At 50.9% G+C, this 20,630-nt stretch overlaps 1 pseudogene; it reads left to right on the forward strand.

Moving 5' to 3' along the window:
* Positions 1–874: 874 nt before the first annotated feature.
* LOC117011694 (60S ribosomal protein L34-like) lies at positions 875–10,358 on the forward strand (annotated as a pseudogene).
* Positions 10,359–20,630: the final 10,272 nt, after the last annotated feature.

A 20,630-nucleotide genomic window follows, 5' to 3' on the forward strand; every position in this document is an offset into this window, starting at 1 on the left:
CGCTGGCCCCGCACCGCGGGCCCTGCTGGTGGCCGGCGAGTGTCTGCAGACCCCACGTGGGCTCCCCACTTGGAGGCCCCTTCTTTGCCTTTCACCCCTCGGGTTGCTTTGGTTGTGAGAGAGGGCTCTATGCCTCCACTCCACTATGTGTGTGAGCACGAGTGTGTGAGTGTGAGTGCGCCCGTGTGCCTGTCGCGTTGGTGGACGCGGTGCGCAGGGCGGGGTCTGCGCCCCGTGGGCCCCCGATAGTTCGCTCCCAGTGGACGCCGCCTGGGGCTCCGGGTAGCTACGCCCGGGTCGGCTCGCCCTGGGGACCCGCGGCCCGGCGCAAGGGGGCGCCGCGCCACCGCTGCGAGGTGGATCGGCGGGGCCCGGCCGGGCCGGGGGCGGCGCGCGGGGCGGTGCTGGACTCCGCGGGCTGCGGGCTCCGGAGACGCCGCGCTCCGCCCGGAGGAGGCCGCCGGCCGGGCGAGCCGAGAGGCAGCCCGCGGAGTCCGGCCCCGAGGTAAAGTTGCGCCCGCGGCGGAGCCGGGGTCTACGCCGGAGGGCCCCGGGACACAGTAGGGACGGCGGCGGAGAGGGTCTACACCGCAAGGGCCGGGGCCGGAGTGGGGCACAGGCACCTGTCCCAAAGCGGCGAAGGTCAGGCGCGCGCAGTTTCTATCCAGTTGCGCGGTGGGGTGGGGGCAAAGGAGATTGGAAAGGGGCGTTTGAAGCGCCCTCTCCCCCCGCCCGCCGCCCCTGGGCCACCCGGGGGCGGGGCTGTGCTGGGCACCGCCCCCAGCCCCCTGCAGGGGAGGCGCGGGCTCCGGCCGCTCCGTGCGCTTTCACGGTAGTCCCGGCGGCCGCGGCGGGAGCCGGATTCCTGCTTCCGTCCCGTCTGTCCTCGTCGGATCTACCGGAGCCCAGGTGCGAGCAAGGACAGGAGGGGCAGAGCGGCGTCCGCTACCGGGGGTGGGGGTGGGGGGCACCCGAGTGGGGTGACCGGGCTCTCCCGGCGCATGCCCTGGCTGGGTTGGTGTGCGCTCCCGGCTCCCGCGAAGAGGGGGCGGGACGTGGGCGAGTTCTCGGAGGGCTGGGGCCCTTTCCTCACCCCTTCCAGCTGCCCCTTGGTGGTGAGGTGGATGCCGCCCGCTTACAGATACACACGCGCACACACACACACGGACACACGCGCGCCCACACACCCGTACACACGCACACTCCCACGCGCACATTCACATGCACACACACAGGCACGCGCGCACGCGCGGCGCCCTCCCGGGCCTGTCGTCTCCTGCCCTGGCGCCAACCGTGGCGAGGACCTGAGTGGGGAGAGGGAGCCCTGCTCCCTCAGCAGCGAATTCTGCAAACTCGGAGCCGGACATGCCTGACCCCGGCCGAGGGCCTCCCCAACCCCCGGCCCTGGCCCGCGGAGCCGGGTGCGGTGGCTGGGGCGCTGGGAGCAGACCAGGGTCCGGACAGTGGCCCTGGGGGACCAAGAGGGTGGGTGCTGAGGAGGTCCTGAGCCTCCGCGCGGATGGCAGGGACGTCGGACAGGGCGAGCTGGGCTCTCTCTGCGCCCCTGAAACTCCCCCAAGCCCGCGAGTCCCCTGGACTCGGCGACGCCGCGGCGTCCGTTTGATCGCAAGTGTGTGCGCCCCAGCGGTTTTGGAGCCCCTCCTTGTCGGGTTCGGTTTCTGTTTTCCAGCACTTGGAACAGGGCTGCAGTCGGTCATGGGCTGTGACTCCCTTTGTCACCCCTTCCAAAACCGCAACCCAGAGCTCGGTGTGGACTCGGTGTGGACTCGTGTGGGATTTGATTAGGCCTTTACAGTTCCAGAAAGTCCTTTTCCCCCACCTGGGACCTCCTTTCTCCCTCCCTTGGCTCTTGGAGTGTGTCACAGGTGCGTGTTTGGAGCAGGTGTTGTAACGTGGCTTTTGGCTCTGTTGGTGCATGGGGATGAAGCTGGGAGGTGGTCTCTCAGGACCCCCAAGTGCCAGGGCTGGTTCACTCCTTGGCCCTGCTCAGGTCAGCTGCTGAAAGGGGGGTCGGTTGGGTGAGCTCCCCAAGGCCATCCTGTCTGCCAGGCCGTGGAGGCACAGCGGACCAAGTCGGGAGAGGTTTCCCGGTGTACCGAGAAGTGCAGCAGGGGTCCTGCAGACCCCAGACAGCTTCAAGCAGAAGGAAACGTGTCCCCATCCAGGCCGCACAGAGCGGACCGCTAGCCACCAAGTCTTCACTTGGTTCATTCTTCCCACTTAGTGGATGGGATGGGGTTGTTCTGGCTTCCCTTAGATGGTGAATTTGGGGGCACCGTGCCACACTTGGGGGTGCATTCTGCTTGGCTGTGGGTCCTGGGTGCAGACCAGCCACACACACACTCAGGATTACACAGCATTGCCAAGACTGGGGCACATTGTGAGAACAACTTTCAGATTCTTTCTGAGGCCAGTGCCAAATAGTGTTCTGATCCCTTTCCTCTTCGATTTATATATTCCACTGCACAGCGGGTTTTTTTATACCTTGAGATTTCCATAATTTAAGAAAAAACTTGGGTGTTTTTGTCAGCATGGGAAGAAAAGGAGGGAAGTGAGTTCTCCGCTGGTGCGGAGCGGGAGGCTGTGCAGTTTTTCTTCTCAGTGCCTGCACTGCCAGATGCTCTGAAAACATGTGCTGCGGGGCTAATTGAGTTATAATGAAGACTCGCTAGTTGCTGCCCCGCGTCCGGCTGCAACTGCGTTATCATAATTACAGGTGTGTGTGCCGTAATTAACAGGTCAGGCAGAACACATAGGTTGGCAGGAAATGACAAAATGCTGGGTTTGCCCTGGCAAAGGCAGGGGGTTCAAGCATCTCCGGGGGTTTGGCAGCCGGTCCCCTCCCTCCTCCCAGCCCACGGTTTGGCTGCGCTTCCTGGGAAGCGCCTCTTACTCAGGCACCGGGAGGGCAGGGCCGGCTGAGGGGTGTTTGGAGTGGGATGGCGTTCTGCTTCTGTAGCATGCGGATATGTGGGGGTGGGAGTGAAGGGGAGCAGATGGGGCAGCCAGGATATGTGGGTGCTGGGGGTCGGATGAGCCAGGAATGAACGCCCGGGGACCTGTGAGATAAGGACGGTGGGGAGCCCAGGGGGTCTAAGGAGAGTGGCATGTGTGTCTAACTGTCTGGCCACCCGTGTACTTATGGGCAGCGTGAGGAATAGGGGCAATTTAGGGCTGAAGTCATGGAGCCCCCCCGCACTGCCTGCGAGGTCACTCACCATCAGACCGAAGAGAGGTGTCATCAGGAAGCCAAGGGACCTGGGCCCAGGAGGGCAGCCGCGCAGTGCAGGGAGCCAGCTGACCGCCAGCCCACCCACCAAGGGTCAGCCTGCAGAGCTTGTCAGGGACACAGGCCCTCAGCCCCACCTGCTGGCGGAATGGAACATGCCTTTGAACAAGGAACTGACCTGCACAGCACAGTTTGAGGGTCACTCGGCCACATGGGCGTCAGGCAGGCACCAGCACGTCCTGTGGCCACCCCACTCTTTCCTGACAGCTGCAGCAGTTCTCCCCAGGCCAGCTGAAGCCTGGGGAGGATGGGCCGGCCCTTGGTGCTGACATCCTGCCCTCACCTGTGGGCCTGCAGCCTTCCCTGGGCTCTGCTTACCCAGCTTGTCTGTTTGTAAAAAAACTTTGGGAAGCAACTGAACCAAATGTCAAGTCGAAATAGATCGCTGCGAGGGTCCGCTCACAGCCACGGTGCAGCTTAGCCCGTCCATGTGACAGGTGACGGCAGGCTGACCAGCAGTGCACAAACTGCTTACTGGAGCGCCGCTGTTAAATGCCTGCAGAGCCAGTGGGCGCCTTCTGGTGAGGGCAGGTGCTCCATCTCCAGGAGATGAGCAAACATCCCCGACCCCCCCTTTTTCCTGTTAATTCATATCTTCTTGTTCCTCCCATGTCAGATGATAAGGCTGGACGGACCAATGTCTTATCCCTCTGACTTTCAGAGGAGAGACCTGTGTTGAAAACAGGACGTCGAATACAGTCAGTCTAAATGAAAACACCCATTATTTTAATTTGCTTGTGTTTAGAAAAAAACTAACTGAAATATAATGTATAAATGGTACAGAGGACCTTTATGTTGCTTTATTGAAATCAGGGAAGCTAAGGCCTTGACAGAATTCACAGAGCAAAGCAGCGGCCATGGGCCCTCCTCCCAGGGCAGCTCCTGGGTCCCCTGGTGCTCTGTCATCCAGCCCCCAGCCCCACACGGCAGCTGGCAGTTGGGCATCTCTTGATTTGGCAGTTCATCCCCTTGCCTCCCTTGCCTCCCTGCTGCACCCCCCAGGCCACACTTGTGCTGTCCTCAGGACAACCAGCTAGGTGAGGAAGGCAGAAGATGCTCTCTAACCACTGAGCCAATCAGCCACCCACCGGTGGCTCAGCTCCAAGCTCAAGCTGTTGTTTTCAATCTAGTTGTGGAGGGCACAGCTCATTGGCCCATGTGGGAATTGAACTGGCAACCTTGTTATTAAGAGCTAGCTCTCTAACCAACTGAGCCATCCAGCCGCCCCCACTACTGGGATATTTTTAACCTTCTCAGCTATTTAAATGGTGGGTTTAAGTCTTAGAGTAGCCTTGGGTGGTGTTGGGCACATGACAACCAAAGGCTGGAACTATGGGCCAGCAGAGCCTCAAACCCCAGGCTAATGTGGACATTGCGGACGTTTCTACTGAGTTCTGGCTTGAAGAGGCAAATTTACTTTTGTGAAGAATTCGTGCAAAGGCTGTGTGGCCTTGTGTCCCTGACCTGCCCTCACTGGCCTCAGGGCGTGTGTGGGCAGACACCGGCCTGCCTCTAGCTGGTGTGGCTTCCAGGGCTCCTGGCCCAGCTGGGCATCCCCAGGCTTCCCCCATGCCCCTCTGTGCCTAGCGTCAGTGCCTGGGGCCTACTGGCGCTCCCACTGGTAGGGTTCTAACCAGGCTCTCGTGGGAGTCTCCTCACTGAGAAGGCGGGAAATGCTGGTTTGCGGTTTGTGCCTGCATCTCTGTAGCGCGGTAGAGTAGAACAGAAAGGATCAGCCTTGTGTATACCACGGGCATAGTTTGGTGTTCTGGGTTACCACATAAAATGTATTTCTTACTGTGGGTTCAAAATAACAGAAAGACCCCACCCAGCCTAGGCCTCCAGCTCTCCTTTACTCTGCACTCAGCTGAGTGGGTTTAGAAATTTCCAGAAACACTTAGTTGGGAAGCTGAAGGGGCGTGGTTCATAGAGGAGGACGAGGGCTGGCCCACTGCCCCGGCCCGGGGGCACCTGGCGGGCGGCCCCCCAGCCCAGGTGCGATGCCCCCATATCCCCTCTGGGCAGAGTCGGCCTGACTGCCCAGTGGAATCTGACCAACTCCGTGAACTGGCCAAACCCGCGTGTGTAACAGCCAGGGAGAGGGTGCCCTTCCTGGTTTCTTTCCTTTGGGATGGGAGAGGCTCCCATGCTTGTACAGTAACAGGAGGACAGTGGGTGACAAGTTTTACATCTATATATTTTCTTTAACATCATAGCAATTAATGCACTGGAGTGTAATGCGTCAGTGAAATGAAATACATTAAAAATGAATGCCTGTTATGCCGATTATCTGTTGAGTAACTGGAGGGGGCAGACTTCAGCAGCCTGGGTGGGGCGGGTGCTGGCCCTCAGATGCAGGCACAGCCCGTGTCCCCAGCCCTCCCTGCAGCACTGCACACGGCTCCACCTGCATTTAGCTCATTCACAGTTACTTCGAGAAAATGACAGTTTCTGACTGTGAACAAATTTCTTTGATTTTTTTCCGCCCAAAGGAAAAAAAGACATCTTTTAGATGAGGAAAGATAGGAAATATATATCATTGGCTTCTTTAATACCAAATTAGAAATAGAAAATTCTGGAGTCTCAGGAAATGCAGACGTGTGGGAGCTGGCGGGCAACACTCAGGATAAACAACTTACATGTTATCTCTGGGAATCGTGACGTGTCATTTTTTAAGAAACTGCAACATTGGTGGGCTTCCTGGGTGCTCGTCACTGCCCGGGAAGCACGGGCCTCCTGCCCTGCCAGGCTGAGGACAGGCCCATGTGTCCCAGCGGAGTTGGCAGATGACACCCTGTTACGTGAACTGTAAGGAGATTGTGTCACACCAACGGAATGTGACATCGAAAAGAGATCAGCACTGAGCCCAAGAGACAAGTGGAAAGGTAATTCGTCACATTTCCAGATACAACAAATGCAATTTTAACCTCCTGCTACTGCTTTTCCTCCTTATAAAAGTACATTTCATCATAGGAGACTTGGAAATACGGATTATTGAAGAGAAGCATAAGTGTTTCAAAGTCTCCAGAGGTAATGGCTCCTAATTTATTAGGACAGTTCCTCTGTCTTGTTCAGTGTTTCTGTGAAACTCACCCCACGTGTTCGCGCGCGCGCACACACACACACACACACACACACACACTCTCACTCAGCACCTCCAGGCCCACCCTCCCCGGCCAACCACACAGCACAAACCTAACCTCTTCTCTTTGTAAGTCTTTCCGAACCTGTTTTACGGTTGAATTCCCACGGGAGGGAGAAAAGAGGAGGACTTTGCAAATGGAATCTGAGGACGCTGCCTCCCTGACTTGGGAGTAGCTGTTGCAGCGCCCCACCCTGTCCCTGCACCCCTGCCCTGTGCAACCGGCCACTCCAGCCACCAGGAGCTCAGCAGCTCCTGCCTCGGCTGCTGTCCAACCCATTTAGAATTCAGCCACCCATTTAGAATTATCCACAAAACACCAAAATCTGCAGTGGTTGTCTGGTGATGGCACTAGAGGTAATTTTTCCTTTTATTTATTGTACTGTCCAATTTTGCATTTTCCCCATGGGTTAGTTTTATGGTTGAAGCCTTATTTTTTATGAGATGAACATCGAAGGCTCATTTAGACAAGTGGACATAGAAAAGAAAAATGTCAGAACACGTCCTTCTGAAGCCTACACACGACGGTATAGGGAAGTGTGACATCTGTCCGGAAGCCGTCCCTCCAGACCCAGCAGCTGACCAGTCCCATGTGGTGTTTTCCAGAAGGGACGACCTGCACATGCTCCCTTCGCTGATGGGACGCCGACTCAGTGCATTGACATGATGACCCATTTTGGCTAAATTAACCCAGTAGTGTTGCACCTGTGGGGCAGGCTACACAGGGCTCGGGGGCCCTGCTTCAGGGGGAGTCAAGGCAGAGCCCCCCAGGCTTGTGGTCTGGAGACCCAGGATGCCGGAAATCACGTCTGTGCCCCACGTGAAGAGCTCTAAGCCCGACTGACACAGCTCCTAGGCTGGCCTCCTCTGCTCTCGTCCGTCCCCTGGATGCCAAGTGGTCATCATTCAGCGTGTAGATGGCGCAGGAATGAGACACTCAGATTCACATCACTGTTTTTCTTCCTGAAGTGGATGAGGGCCGTTTCGAACTGCATGAAGAGGCTGTGAACACGCGTGCACGTGGCGGGAGGGATCATCCTTTGTTCTCCTCATAAATGTGAAATCAGCCTGTGAAGACCTTCTCAGGGCCTGATGAGGGGCCTCGGGGACAGTCACTGCCCTTGAGTGAGGGACACCCCTCCGCAGGGCGGGCGTGTGGGTGAGCAGCGAGGGGTCTGCACTCTGAGAGGACGAAGCCAGGCCGGAACAGCGAGCTCACTGTCCTCGAGCAATGCCCGGTGCAGGCTGGGAGCTGTAGCCAAGCTGCAGAGGTTGTTAGCTCTGCTTACAGCCGTGAAGCCACATTGTCACATGCACTTGTCACACACATCACACATGGCTGACACTTCACACAGGTTGTCACACAGGCTGTCATGCTGTTGTACGGTCAGCAGGTGTTCGGTCTGCCCCAGATGACAGAGAAGAGGCATGGCCCCAAGGACTGGCCAGGGATCCCCGAGGATACACAGTCCAGCCGCTCAGAGCCCAGGGCCCAGCCTGGCTGAAGCACATGCTCAGTGGACACTGTGTTGAATGAGAAATTCAGGTGTGTGAATAGTCAAGAGGCGACAGAAACAGGGTAAGGACGAAGAGGAGAAGAGGGGCGCATGAAGCCGCGGTCGGGATGGACCCCTGATCCTCCAAGGCCAGCGGGGGCGGTGGCCACAGAGGGAGCCTGGAGGTCCAGGCCACAGGTGTGGGAGCAGCCCAGAGGGGACACGGGTCAGCCGGTGCCCAGGAGTACTTCAGGACACGGCGGCAGTGTGGGCTGGTCTCACGGAGCCCTTGTGACAGGCGTGACCTCACTAGTCCTTGGACCCTTTCATGTGGCTGTAGAGGTGCGACAGGCTCAGGTCAGGGTGGGGAGCTGGGAGGGAGGGCTGTGCAGGCTCGCCACCCCCGCACGTCCCCATGAAGGTCCCCATCACGGCACTGGGCTCCTGGTCTGCACGGTGTCTGCTCCGCTGGGGCTGCGTCACTGGGTCGTGAGCCGTGAGCCATCTGGGGGACGACTGTGGAGTCTGTCTGAGCCCCGCTTTACAGATGGGCAGGATTCATCGGGCCCACACAGCTAGCAGGCCAGAGCTGGAGCCCGTGCACCGTGTAAGACGCAGAACCTGCCACTGCAGCCGCTCGGTGGCATTAGCGACGTTCACCATGCTGTGTGCTGTCATCACTGCTTCCAAGATTGTTTCATCACCCCAAACGGAAACGCTCTGCCTGGCAGCAGTCACTCCCCAGTCACCACCCCCAGCCCTGGTGACCTCTAACCTACTTCCTGTCTACATGCATTTGATGTTCTAGATGTTTCAGGCAATATTGGGCCTTTTGTGTCTGGCTTATTTCACTTACAGTGTTTCCCAGGTTCACTCATGTTGTAGCAGGTGTCACTGCTTCATTTCTTTTTGTGGCTGAAAAACACCCCACTGCATGTATATCCCACCTTTCATTTCTCCACTGTCTGTTGGTGGGTGCTCCCCCCTTTGGCTGCTGTGGACATTGGCTCACTTTACTTGGGGAGTCACCACTCCAGGTTTTGGGGTGGATGCATACGAGTGGCATCACTGGGTCGTGTGGTAATTCTGCATTTGATCTCTCAGTGGCTGCACCACTTCACGTCCCCACCAGCCGTGCACACGGTTTGTGTCTCCACAGCCTGGCAGCACTGGCGACTATCTGTCTTTCATATTCTGCTCATCCCAGGATTGCTAAGTGGGAGCTCATGCGAATGGTTCTGGCTTGCATTTCCCCGCTGCCTAGCAAAGCCAAGCTTCGTTGCACGAGCTTGCTGGCTATGGGTGCAACCTTTCTAGAGACATGGCTGTTGGGGTCCTTTGCCCAATTTTAAACTGGCTTATTTCTCTTTTTAGTGCTGACTTGTAGGACTCTTCGTATTCTTGATATTAAACCCTTATCAGATGTGTGATTGCAAATGTTTTCTCCTATTCTTTGTTTAATTTTTATTAAAGTATAGCTAACATGCAACATTATATCAGTTTCAGGGGGACACCATAGTTATTCAACACTTATATACCTAAAGAAGTGATCACCATTATAAGTCCAGCATCCATCTGACACCGTATCAGCTATCACAATATTATTGACTATATTCCCCATGCTGTACGTTACATCCCCATGACTTATTTGTTTTATACCTGGAAATTTGGACCTCTTACTCCCCTTCACCTTTTATCCCTTTTCTAATTTTTCAATTACAGTGACATTCAATATTATGTTAATTTGAGGTGTACAGCATAGTGATTAGATATTTATGTAACAAGAAGTAATGTCCCTGACTAGTCTAGCACCCATCTGACACCATAGTTATGATCATATTATTGACTGTATTCCTTGTGCTGTACCCTACATCCCCATGACTACTGTGTAACTGCCAATTTGTACTTCTTAATCCATTCCCCTTTTTCACCCACCTCTCCAACTCCCCTCCCATCTGGCAACCATCAAAATGTTTCTGTATCCCTTTTCCTCTTCCAGGGACGGTGTCTACAGGCATTCAGAATGGTCCAGCGTCTGACATACCGTCGGAGGCTGCCCTACAATACAGCTTCTAACAAAACTAGGTTGTCCTGAACCCCTGGTAATAGAATTGTTTACCTTTATGCCAAGAAGGTGGGGAAAGCACCAAAATCTGCGTGTGGCGTGTGCCCAGGCCGACTTCATGGTGTTCGTCTGTGAGACCTAAAGTTCTGATGAGGTGGTCTAAAACGAAAAAACACATCAGCATGGCCTATGGTGGAATCAGGTGCTAAATGTGTCTGTGACAGGATCAAGCGTGCTTTCCTTGTCGAGGGGCAGAAAATCTTTGTGAAAGTGTTGAAGGCACAAGCACAGAGTCAGAAAGCTAAATTAAAACATGAAGCTTTTTGGAGTAATAAAAACAATTAAAAGGCTTGTTCTGCGATAAAAAAAAAAAACGTTTCTGTATCTATGAGTGTGTTTCTGTTTTGTTTGTCAATTTTGTTCTTTAGGTTCCACATATAAGTGAAATCACATTGCATCTGTCTTTCTCTGTCTGACATGCTCCACTCAGCACAGTACCCTCCAGGTCCATCCATGCTGCTGCAGGTGGCAAGAACCCATTCCCTTCCAGGGCCATGCAATATTCCATAGTATATATGTACTACCTCCTCTTTATCCATTCTTCCATCAACAGACATCCAGGCTGCCTCCACATCTTGGCCATTGTAAATAGTGCTGCAATGAACATATTGCACATGTCCCTTCAATGTAGTGTTTTTGGGTGTCTTCAGATAAATACCCTGAAATGGGATTACTGGGTCCTTCTTTGTCTCTTGTTACAGCCTTTGTTTTAAAGTCTGTTTTGTCTGGTATAAGTATGGCTACCACAGCATTGTGTGTATTTTTTCATTTCCATTTTCATGAAATATTTTTTTCCATCCCTTTACTTTCAGTCTGTGTGTGTCTTTCCATCTGAAGTGAGTCTCTTATAGGCAGCATATGTAAGGGTCTTGTTTTCTTACCCATTCAGCCCTGCTATGTCTTTTGAGTGGAACATTTAATCCATTTACATTGAAAGTAATTGTTGATAGATAAGCAGCTAGTGCCTTTTTATTATTCATATATTTTATCTTTTTTTTTTCATCTTAAAGAAGTCCCTCTAACATTCCTTGTAATACTGGTTTGGTGGTAATGAACTCCTTTAGCTTTATTTTTGTCTGGGAAGCTCTTTATCTGTCCTTTGATTCTAAATGATAAAGTAATCTTGGTGACAGCTTCTTGCTTTTCATCACTTTAAATATTTCCTGCCAATCTCTTCTGGCCTGCAAAGTTTCTGTTGAGAAATCAGCTGATAGTTTTATGGGAGGTCCCTTATAAGTTACTAGTTTCCTTTCTCTTGCTACTTTTAGGATTTTCTCTTTATCTTTAACCTTTGCTGTTTTAATTATAATGTGTCTTGGTGTGGGTCTGTTTGGGTTCATCTTGTTTGGGACTCTCTGCGTCTCCCAGACTTGTATGTCTGTTTCCTTTGCCAGGTTAGGAGGGTTTTCAGTCATTATTTCTTCGACTACATTCTCAATCTTTTGCCTTCTTTCCTTCTAGTAGCCCTATGATGCAAATTGTTACACTTGATGTTGTCCCAGAGGTCTCTTAAACTGTCCTCATCTTTTAAAATTCTGTTTTCTTTTTGCTGTTCTGATTGGGTGTTTTCTGCTACCTTGTCTTCCAAATCGCTCATTTGATCCTCTGCTTCATCTAGTCTGCTGGGGATTCCTTCTAGTGCATTCTTCATTTCAGTTATTGTATTCTTCGCTTCTGACTGGTTCTTTTTTATGGATTCTATGTCTTTTTTTTTTTTTTTATACTTTCTAGCTCTTTGTTGGAGTTCTCACTAAGTTCCTTGAGCATCGTTATAACCATTGTTCTGAAGTCTGTCTCTGGTAGGTTGCTTGCGTCCATTTCATTTAGTTCTTTTTCTGGAGTTTTCTCTTGTCCTTTCATTTGGGATGTATTTCTTTGTTTCTTCATTTTGGCTGTCTCTCTTTGTTTGTTTCTATGTATTAGGTAGATTTGCTATGTCCCCCAGTCTTGGCCAGGTGGCCTTATGTAGTAGGTGCTCTATGGGGCCCAGTGGCACAGTCTCCCTGGTCACCTGCTCCATGTACTTCAGGTGTGTCCCTTGTATTAGCTGTGTGTGCCCTCCTGTTATAGTTGAGCCTTGGTGGCTGTTGGCACATCAGTGGGTGGGATTGACCCTCAGGCTGACTGGCTGTGGAGTTTGGCCACATCCACAGCTTATAGGCTTACAGCACTGAGTAGGATTCACCCCTGTGGGCTCTGGTGCCTGTTGAGACCACCCTTTGTGTGTGCTGCTTGTGGGGCTAATTGGGTGGTGTTCTGCTGTGGTCTGAAGCCAACCTCCAAGTATGTTGGTTCTGGGGCTTCTTGGGAGGGGTTCTGGTGCCGGCCCAAGTCACCCACTCACTGTCTGTGATCGGTCGGGAACTACCTGATAGGAGCTACAAAGCTAACCGCAGTTGTTCCCTGCCTGTGCTAACCCTGGATGCATGTGAGAGAGGCCAAGCTGTGAACTGAGGACATCTGACACTAGTACTGGGCCTGGGGTAGCTCCGCGAAATGCCAGGGGACTGGAGGTCTGCTACCACCTGCCGGCTCTTGTAAGGTTCAGCTACTGATAATGCCTTGTGCATTATGAGTAAAAGTCTCAGCAAAAGTCTCAGAGCACACCAAGGCCAGTTGCCGCCCATCTTTGGTCTGTCTGACTCTGATAGTTTTCCCAGAAAGGCTGCTTGAGAGAAAGTGCCTCTGGCATTGGGTGGGGCGGAGTCCCAGTGAATCAACAGGACAGAGCAGCGGAGCTCACCAGACCAATCAGATTCAGATTTGGCCGGAAGCGTAGTGGGTGGGCTCAACACAGGAAAGATGGCGTCCGCCTACCGACTGCACTGGAGAAGGACCTCCTCACAGGGAAATGGCAACTGTCTTCCAGCCCTCATCCCAAAGCAACACAACTCAGTCTGCTCCCCGTATGTCTCTGAGGCCCCCCGAGTCTCTGTCCCTCCACTGGAGCACAAGGTGAGTGCCTGGGAGTGAGAGAATCTGTGCGCCAAGCCTCTAAGAGGACGCCTGGGTTTCCCGAGGCCTTCCATCCCACCCGGATTGTCAGAATCCCCACTTTTTTTCACAGGCAGATGTTGTGGGGGCTCCTCTTCCCAGCACCAGTACTCTGGGTGGGGGAGGCTGGTGTGGGTCCCTCCTCTGGTGGGGAGGCGGGGGGGGGAGGACATCCATGGCCGAGATATCCCTCCCAGTTCTCAATCGCCACACGGAGGTGTGGGGTTAGCCATTTCCGCATCTCCGCCCCTCCTACCAGTCTCCCCAGGGCTTCTTTATATTTTCAGTTATAGGACTTCTGTTCAGGTAGATTTCAGATGGTTTTCCATGTTGATTGTTCTAGTCTGGTTGTAATTTTCGTGTGTTCAGGGGATGAAGCAGGAATAGCTTGCAGCTGCTCCGCCATCTTGGGTCTCCCTTTCTCTTATTCTGTGGGTTAAATTTTCACTGTGTTGATAGTGTCCGTCAGTGCACTAAGCCTGGCTTTAATGAAGTCCAATTGATCTGTTTTTTCTTTTGTTATGTATGCTTGCGTCATATTTAAGAATTGCCAAATCTAAGGTTGTGAAGATTTGACCCTGTGTTTTCTAAGAATTTTATAGTTTTATAGTTTTAGCTCTAAAATTTAGGTTGCTGATCCATTTTAAGTTTTTATCTGTGGTGTGAGGTAGGGTTTTAAGTTCATCCTTTTCATGTGGCTGTTCAGTTTCCCCAACACCATTTGTTGACAAGACTGTCCTTTCCACATTGAGTGGTCTGTGCATCCTTGTCAAAAATCAACTGATCATTGGGCCGGCCTGGTGGCTCGGGGTTGGAGCTCCATGCTCCTAACTCTGAAGGCTGCCGGTTCGATTCCCACATGGGCCAGTGGACTCTGAACCACGAGGTTGCCGGTTCCACTCCTCACCCCCTGCAACTATGATTGAACACAGCACCTTGAGCTGAGATGCCGCTGAGCTCCCGGATGGCTCAGTTGGTTGGAGCGTGTCCTCTCAACCACAAGGTTGCCAGTTCGACTCCCGCAAGGGATGGTGGGCTGCGCCCCCTGCTACTAGCAACGGCAACTGGACCTGGAGCTGAGCTGATCCCTCCACAACTAAGACTGAAAGGACAACAACTTGACTTGGAAAAAAGTCCTGGAAGTACACACTGTTCCCCAATAAAGTAAACAAACAAACAAAAAAATCAACTGATCATTGATGTGAGGCTCTCTATTACATTCTGTTCATTGGTCCGTTTAGCCATATACCAGGACCACACTCTGGATTACTATAGCTTTGTAGTGTGTTTGGAAATCGGGAGGGACCTCCAACTTTGCTCGTCTTTTTCAAGGTTGTTTTGGCTGTTCGGAGTCCCTGACGTTCCATATTAATTTTAGGATGTGTTTTTCCATTTCTGCAAAAAAAGCCTGTTAGAATGTTGACAGGTTATCCTAGAAGTGGGCGGAACATTCTGCTAGGTTTTGCTTGTAAGGAAATCCCAGCACTGATATTTGGGAGAGAGGGTGTGAAGGCTTCACTAAAACTTGTCAAATTCAGAGTCAAGGTGCTTTTCATTTCAGTGCCCCAGGGTTTAAGAAGAAAAAGTTAGGTTTTTTAAAAACTTTTTATTTGAACTATTTTAGACTTAGAGGAAAGCTGCACCATTAGCACTGAGTTTCCTATATCCCTCACGCAGCTTCCCCTCATAATAAAATCTTACGTGACTGACACCGGTGACCCCACCAGGGACCTAACGCGGGTCCTGTGCATGAGCCAGGTGAACACCCTCGAGTGTACCCATTCCCACTGACATTTGTGATGCAGGGCTCTGTTCAGCATATACACCATGCTGAACTTGTATTTCTCCTTCGTCTCCTGCCTCCTGTGACAGATCTCCAGCTTTTCTTTGCCTCTCCAAATGCTAACACTTTAGGGTCGGCCTGGTGGCTCAGGTGGTTGGAGCGCCCTGCTCCTAACACCAAGGTCACCAGTTAGAGTCCCACATGGGTCAGTGAGCTGCACCCTCTACAGCTAAGACTGTAAACAATGGGAACAATGGCTCTCCCTGGAGGTGGGCTGCCCTGAGCTGCCGCTGCAATGGGCTACCGTGTGCTGCCGTGAGTGGCCGGCAGCTCTTGCAGCTTGAACCGGAGGTGGGGAGGGGGTGGAAGAAGGGGGAGAAAAAAAAAAGAAATGCTCATACTTTAGAAGAAAGTATGCTCAGCCTGCGAGAACTGACGACACACCTTTTGTGCACCGCTTTTTTTGTCTGTGGCCTCTCAGCATGTCACCAGATACTGTTTCCACAGCTGCTCAGGCTGGTTCTTTTCTCCCACAGCTTCAGTGAGGTTCTTATCTGCCAAAGTACAGGTTCATGTGCTGTTTTTCGTTCTGTTTGGGTTTGGGTTTTCTGTAGCACGTGGGGGAATGTGGAGCACACAGTGGTTCTCAGGGTCACAGGCACACAAAAGGGACTCAGAGGAGGTCATCTGCTGCTCCGTCCTCCCTACCACGCCTTTCCCAACGCCCCCTGTTAGGGACCAGTCTCTGTCGTCTCTGGTTTATCCTTCCTGAACTTGTCCTGCACAATGTGGCAGACACCTGCAGGTTTGTATATACCTGCTGTCTTGCCCCCAGTGTCGCAGCCTCTGTCGTCTTTGGAAGCTTCTGCATATAACTGTCCTGGGGACCCCTGCCCGTGTACGTCTTCCTCACTCTTGTTGCAGCTGCAGGGACTTCAGTTTTGGTAGTCGGTGCTTCCTGGGAAATTCTCCATTTCACCAAGGTTTTCACATTAATTTCATGGAAGACTTCAAACTGTATCTTATGATTTGTTTTTTAATTCTCTGTTTCAAAAGTTAAATGTCTTTAATATAATCACGTGGTTTAAAAAAAGGAAAATGAAAAAATTGAGTGTCTGGAAAATATCATTATCCTAGAATTTTACACCTATTGTTTGCAAACCGACATGTTGCAGAGTATTGTTTCCCAGGTTTTCAAAGGTTAGCTGATTGATGTGTGATACAAAAATATCTCTTCTGTCCATCTGTGCTGTTGGTTAGAGAGCTGCCCATCATGAAAAGGTTTTATTGCTTGAGAATTATAGCGGCAGGCTTACTGACCGAGAGGCTTCAACCAATTCCCTGAGCGCTGGTTGACATCAGTTTGACTTACAGAGCTTAATTCTCAGGATATTAAATGCCAATAAGGATTTAACACAAAGGTCGATTTATTATACTGTCATTTCAGGAGACTTCAGTCTCATCATATAAAAAAACTATATGGTGTGATTTCTCCCTCTAAAATGAGAATAGTTTTATTCCTTTTTCTAGTTACTAAAATTACTTATATTTTTTGTTTTTAAAAAAGACTAAGAGAAAAACATAATGAAGGAAACAGATATTACCTGAAGTTCCACCGCCCAAACCTGTGTACTATCAACCTGTTGCTCACTTCCCTTCCAGAAATTGCTTTATGCATCTGCCCACCAAGGGAAATGATGTGTACACAGATACGGTCACACTATGCTGTTCTGTAACCTGCTTTTTCTGGCAAGCACCACGTTATGGGCTTGATTCCCTAGACTTGCAAAAGATGTCTGCAGAAAAAGGCACAGGTCCTGCAGGAGAAGCTGTAGATCTTGAGTAAAGCATCAGGGGTTGTATCCATAGTCAGACCGGGAGACAGTATCTGCAGCACGAGGGCCTCACGAGCAGGTAGCTGCTGCTCCTTGGACTGAAGACTGACTTCTTACTTCTGCAGAAAGGCGGCAGCACCAGGCCTCCTGGAGGTGCCTGGCTCCCTTGGGGAGGAAGTTTCATACAAACCAGGCTGCCCTCGGGCTTCTCAGGGAAATCCAGCCCACGGTGGCATTCTGCTGTTTGGCCCACATCGTGCTGCTGACAGCAGCGTGATAAATGTGACAACTGTCATGCAGTTCTCCACGGAAAGTTACATTATGTGCAGCCCATTCTGTCCCACGTGGGTACTTGTTTAATAGCATTCATTTGAAAAGAAAAGACCAATTAAGGGTTGTCACGATTGAAAAGTGAGCATTCAGTATCTGGAATATTTGCTTTTCTGAACATTTCTGGTCAGGTAACTGAGATGTGCTATTTGGTGCCTGCAAGGAAGCCTGCTCTTTCTGGGCTCAGAGGGCACCTGCTGGACTTCTATGGGGATACAATGGATGTCTCAGGCCCCCTTCTGGGGACCATTCTGGGGACCCTCACTTGAGGCTCAGAGAATCCTGGGGGACACAGAGCCGGGGCGTGGAAGAGTCTAGCAGCTGCTCCAGACTTCCCCCTCCCCTTAGTGCAGCCCAGCCACCTCTCAGGTGCCGGGACACTGGGTCACACAGGGGCACCATCCCTCCAACCGCTGCATGGTGGGCAGAGGGTAGGAGGATAACTCCTGGAATCCACAAGAATTTCAAACCAAGTCTCTTTGATGCTCCCCTGCAATTCCAGTGGCTCTGTGTAAACGCATGTGCTTGAGTGGTGTTCAGGGCTAGTCTGTGCCAGAGCCATGGCTTCTTGGCAGGGAAGGAGTCTGGGCCCAGTGAGGTCTCAGGCCCCACAGCAGAGCAGGGGTGGGGACTCAGTAGTTTAGGACAGCAGCTCTCACACTTCTCAGTGATAAGACTATTGAGGTCATAAGAGCTGTTGTTATGTTTGTTGTATGTAAAACCATCACCCTGTTAGAAATTGATGGGGGCCCCGTCCCTGGGGTTCCTTGACACCCTGAGGACCCATCCACTGTCCCCAAGACCAGAGAGGAGATAAGAGACATTCAGGATGGATTTGGAATTGCTGGAAGGAAAGGCAGAACTCCCAGGAGTATTAACTCTCCGTCGGGAATCACGTCTCCTAAACTGCTGGCCCGGCACCACCATTAAGCAGATGGGTGACGCCAACACCCACAGGCCATGGCCACAGCTGGGAGTACTTCACTGTGGTGGGTGGATGGAATCTCTCGTCTCTGGGGTCCAGAAGCAAAAATACTCATGTAAACAGCTACTTCAGAGAAAAAATGGGTTTAACAGTACATTTGCAAACAAATACACTAATTATAATTCTCTTACCTATACACTGAAACGGATCTGGCAGCTACAATTGCACTAGAATGTAATATTCTCCATAAATATCTTAGGCACACAGGCACAGTGATGTACGTAATACCTGAGGATGTGCATGTTGAGATTGTACAGACTTGACCCGATTGTGGGTGAGAAGACCTAGGGTGACCCTGACAGGATTAGATGTGAGGAGACCCAGGGTGACCCTGACAGATTATAGGTGAGGAGACCCAGGGTGACCCTAATAGGATTATATGTGAGGAGACCCAGGGTGACCCTGACAGATTATAGGTGAGGAGACCCAGGGTGACCCTGACAGATTAGATGTGAGGAGACCCAGGGTGACCCTGACAGGATTAGATGTGAGGAGACCCAGGGTGACCCTGACAGATTAGATGTGAGGAGACCAGGCGACCCTGACAGATTTAGGTGAGGAGACCTCAGGGTGTGACCTGACAGGCTTAGATGTGAGGAGACCCAGGGTGACCCTGACAGATTAGATGTGAGGAGACCCAGGGACTACAGAGGTGAGGAGACCCGGGTGACCTGAGATTAGGTGAGAGACGGACCCTAGATAGATGTGGACCAGGTGACCCTGACAGATTATAGGTGAGGAGACCCAGGGTGACCCTGACAGGATTAGATGTGAGGAGACCCAGCCTGACCCTGACAGATTATAGGTGAGGAGACCCAGGGTGACCCTGACAGGATTAGATGTGAGGAGACCCAGGGTGACCCTGACAGATTATAGGTGAGGAGACCCAGGGTGACCCTGACAGATTAGATGTGAGGAGACCCAGGGTGACCCTGACAGGATTAGATGTGAGGAGACCCAGGGTGACCCTGACAGATTATAGGTGAGGAGACCCAGGGTGACCCTGACAGATTAGATGTGAGGAGACCCAGGGTGACCCTGACAGATTATAGGTGAGGAGACCCAGGGTGACCCTGACAGGATTAGATGTGAGGAGACCCAGCCTGACCCTGACAGATTATAGGTGAGGAGACCCAAAAGAAGAAAAATGTGGGTGGAATCACTTTACCCAATTTTGAGACTTGCGCTATAGCTATAGTTATTAAGACTGTGTAGTATTGGTGGATAGGTATTCACATAGATCAACGAAATAGAATAGAAACCCCAGAAATAGATGCATACGAACACGCCCAAATGATATTTGACAAACCTTCAATGGAGGAAAGCTACTCTTTTCAACATATGGTGCTGGAACAATTACACAACCCTTGGCCAAAAAAGTGAATCTTGACCTAAGTCCCACACTTTACACAAAAATTAACTCAACATGAATTCATGGACTTAAATGCAAAACTGTAAATTTTAGAAAACGAATCGTAGAAAATCTTGGGGATGTTGTACTAAGCAAATTTTTCTTGACACCAAAAGCAGTCAATAAAAGAAGAAATGATAAATTGGACTTTATCAAAAGTAAAAACTTTTGCCTCATTGAGCTTTTATCCTAGAGGAAAGAAAAACCTTTGTGGAAATGTTTATAACAGTGCTGTTCATAATACCCATGTCCTGGGAACAAACCAGCCGTCCTTCAACTTGTGAATGGTTCAGCAAACTGTGGCACATGCATCTCATGAGAGAGCCCTCGGAGCAAACTGTTGTTGTAGCAACAACCCGGATGTATCTCCAGAGAATTACACCGAATAAAAAAATCCAGTCCTAAAAGGTTATATAACCGCTTGCGTCTATTTCTATACCATTCTTGGAATGACAGAAGTATAGAGATGAAGCCCAGATTAGTTGTTTTAGACGAGTCAGTAGTGCATCTGGACAATGCCAGTTGGCAGGCATCCTGGCTGTGAGACTGGGCTGCAGTTTGCATGATAACTGCCGTTGGGCAAACTGGGTACGGAGCACAGGAGATCTATGCAGTCTCAAAATTAAAAGTTTAATTTATATGCAGCTCTGCTCTATACACCTTGCTTTTCTGGATAAGAGTTATTAGTTATTAAATTTCCATGTGTCATAGATTTGGAGATTATGTGGTTCTCATAAATCATAACTGAAAAAAATCAATTTATGTCACCAACACAGCTAAAAATAGATCTAATTAGCAAGTTTTCAGTTTTGTTCATATGCACACTTTAGAAGCCTTTTGTAATTTGCATAACTTTGACATATAGAAAATAAATCTGTTTCAAAACAAAATGATTGAACACATATGAGTTTAACAGTCCAAAAGAAATTATAGAAATGATCCTAATAGTTCTTACCTTTATTTTAAGACTGTGAAAACCTCCTAAAGAATCATGTTGTTTTTAAAATGAGTTATTTACCTTGGGCTCTTTGTTTTTACTCCCTAGGTGATTTTTATTGTAATTCCTATGAAGTTTGTCTTGAGAGGACAGTAAGACTTGCAAACAAGTACTGCAGCCTCCTTATTGTCAGGATGTAGGTGCATCTTTATTTTAACCTCTCAACCGCAGTCAGTGCTAGTGGGTTGATTGAGGAGAAGCATGTCTTATTGAGACCATGTT

The sequence above is a fragment of the Rhinolophus ferrumequinum genome, chromosome 19, assembly GCF_004115265.2.
Source record: "Rhinolophus ferrumequinum isolate MPI-CBG mRhiFer1 chromosome 19, mRhiFer1_v1.p, whole genome shotgun sequence".
In the NCBI taxonomy this organism is placed as follows: Eukaryota; Metazoa; Chordata; class Mammalia; order Chiroptera; family Rhinolophidae; genus Rhinolophus; species Rhinolophus ferrumequinum.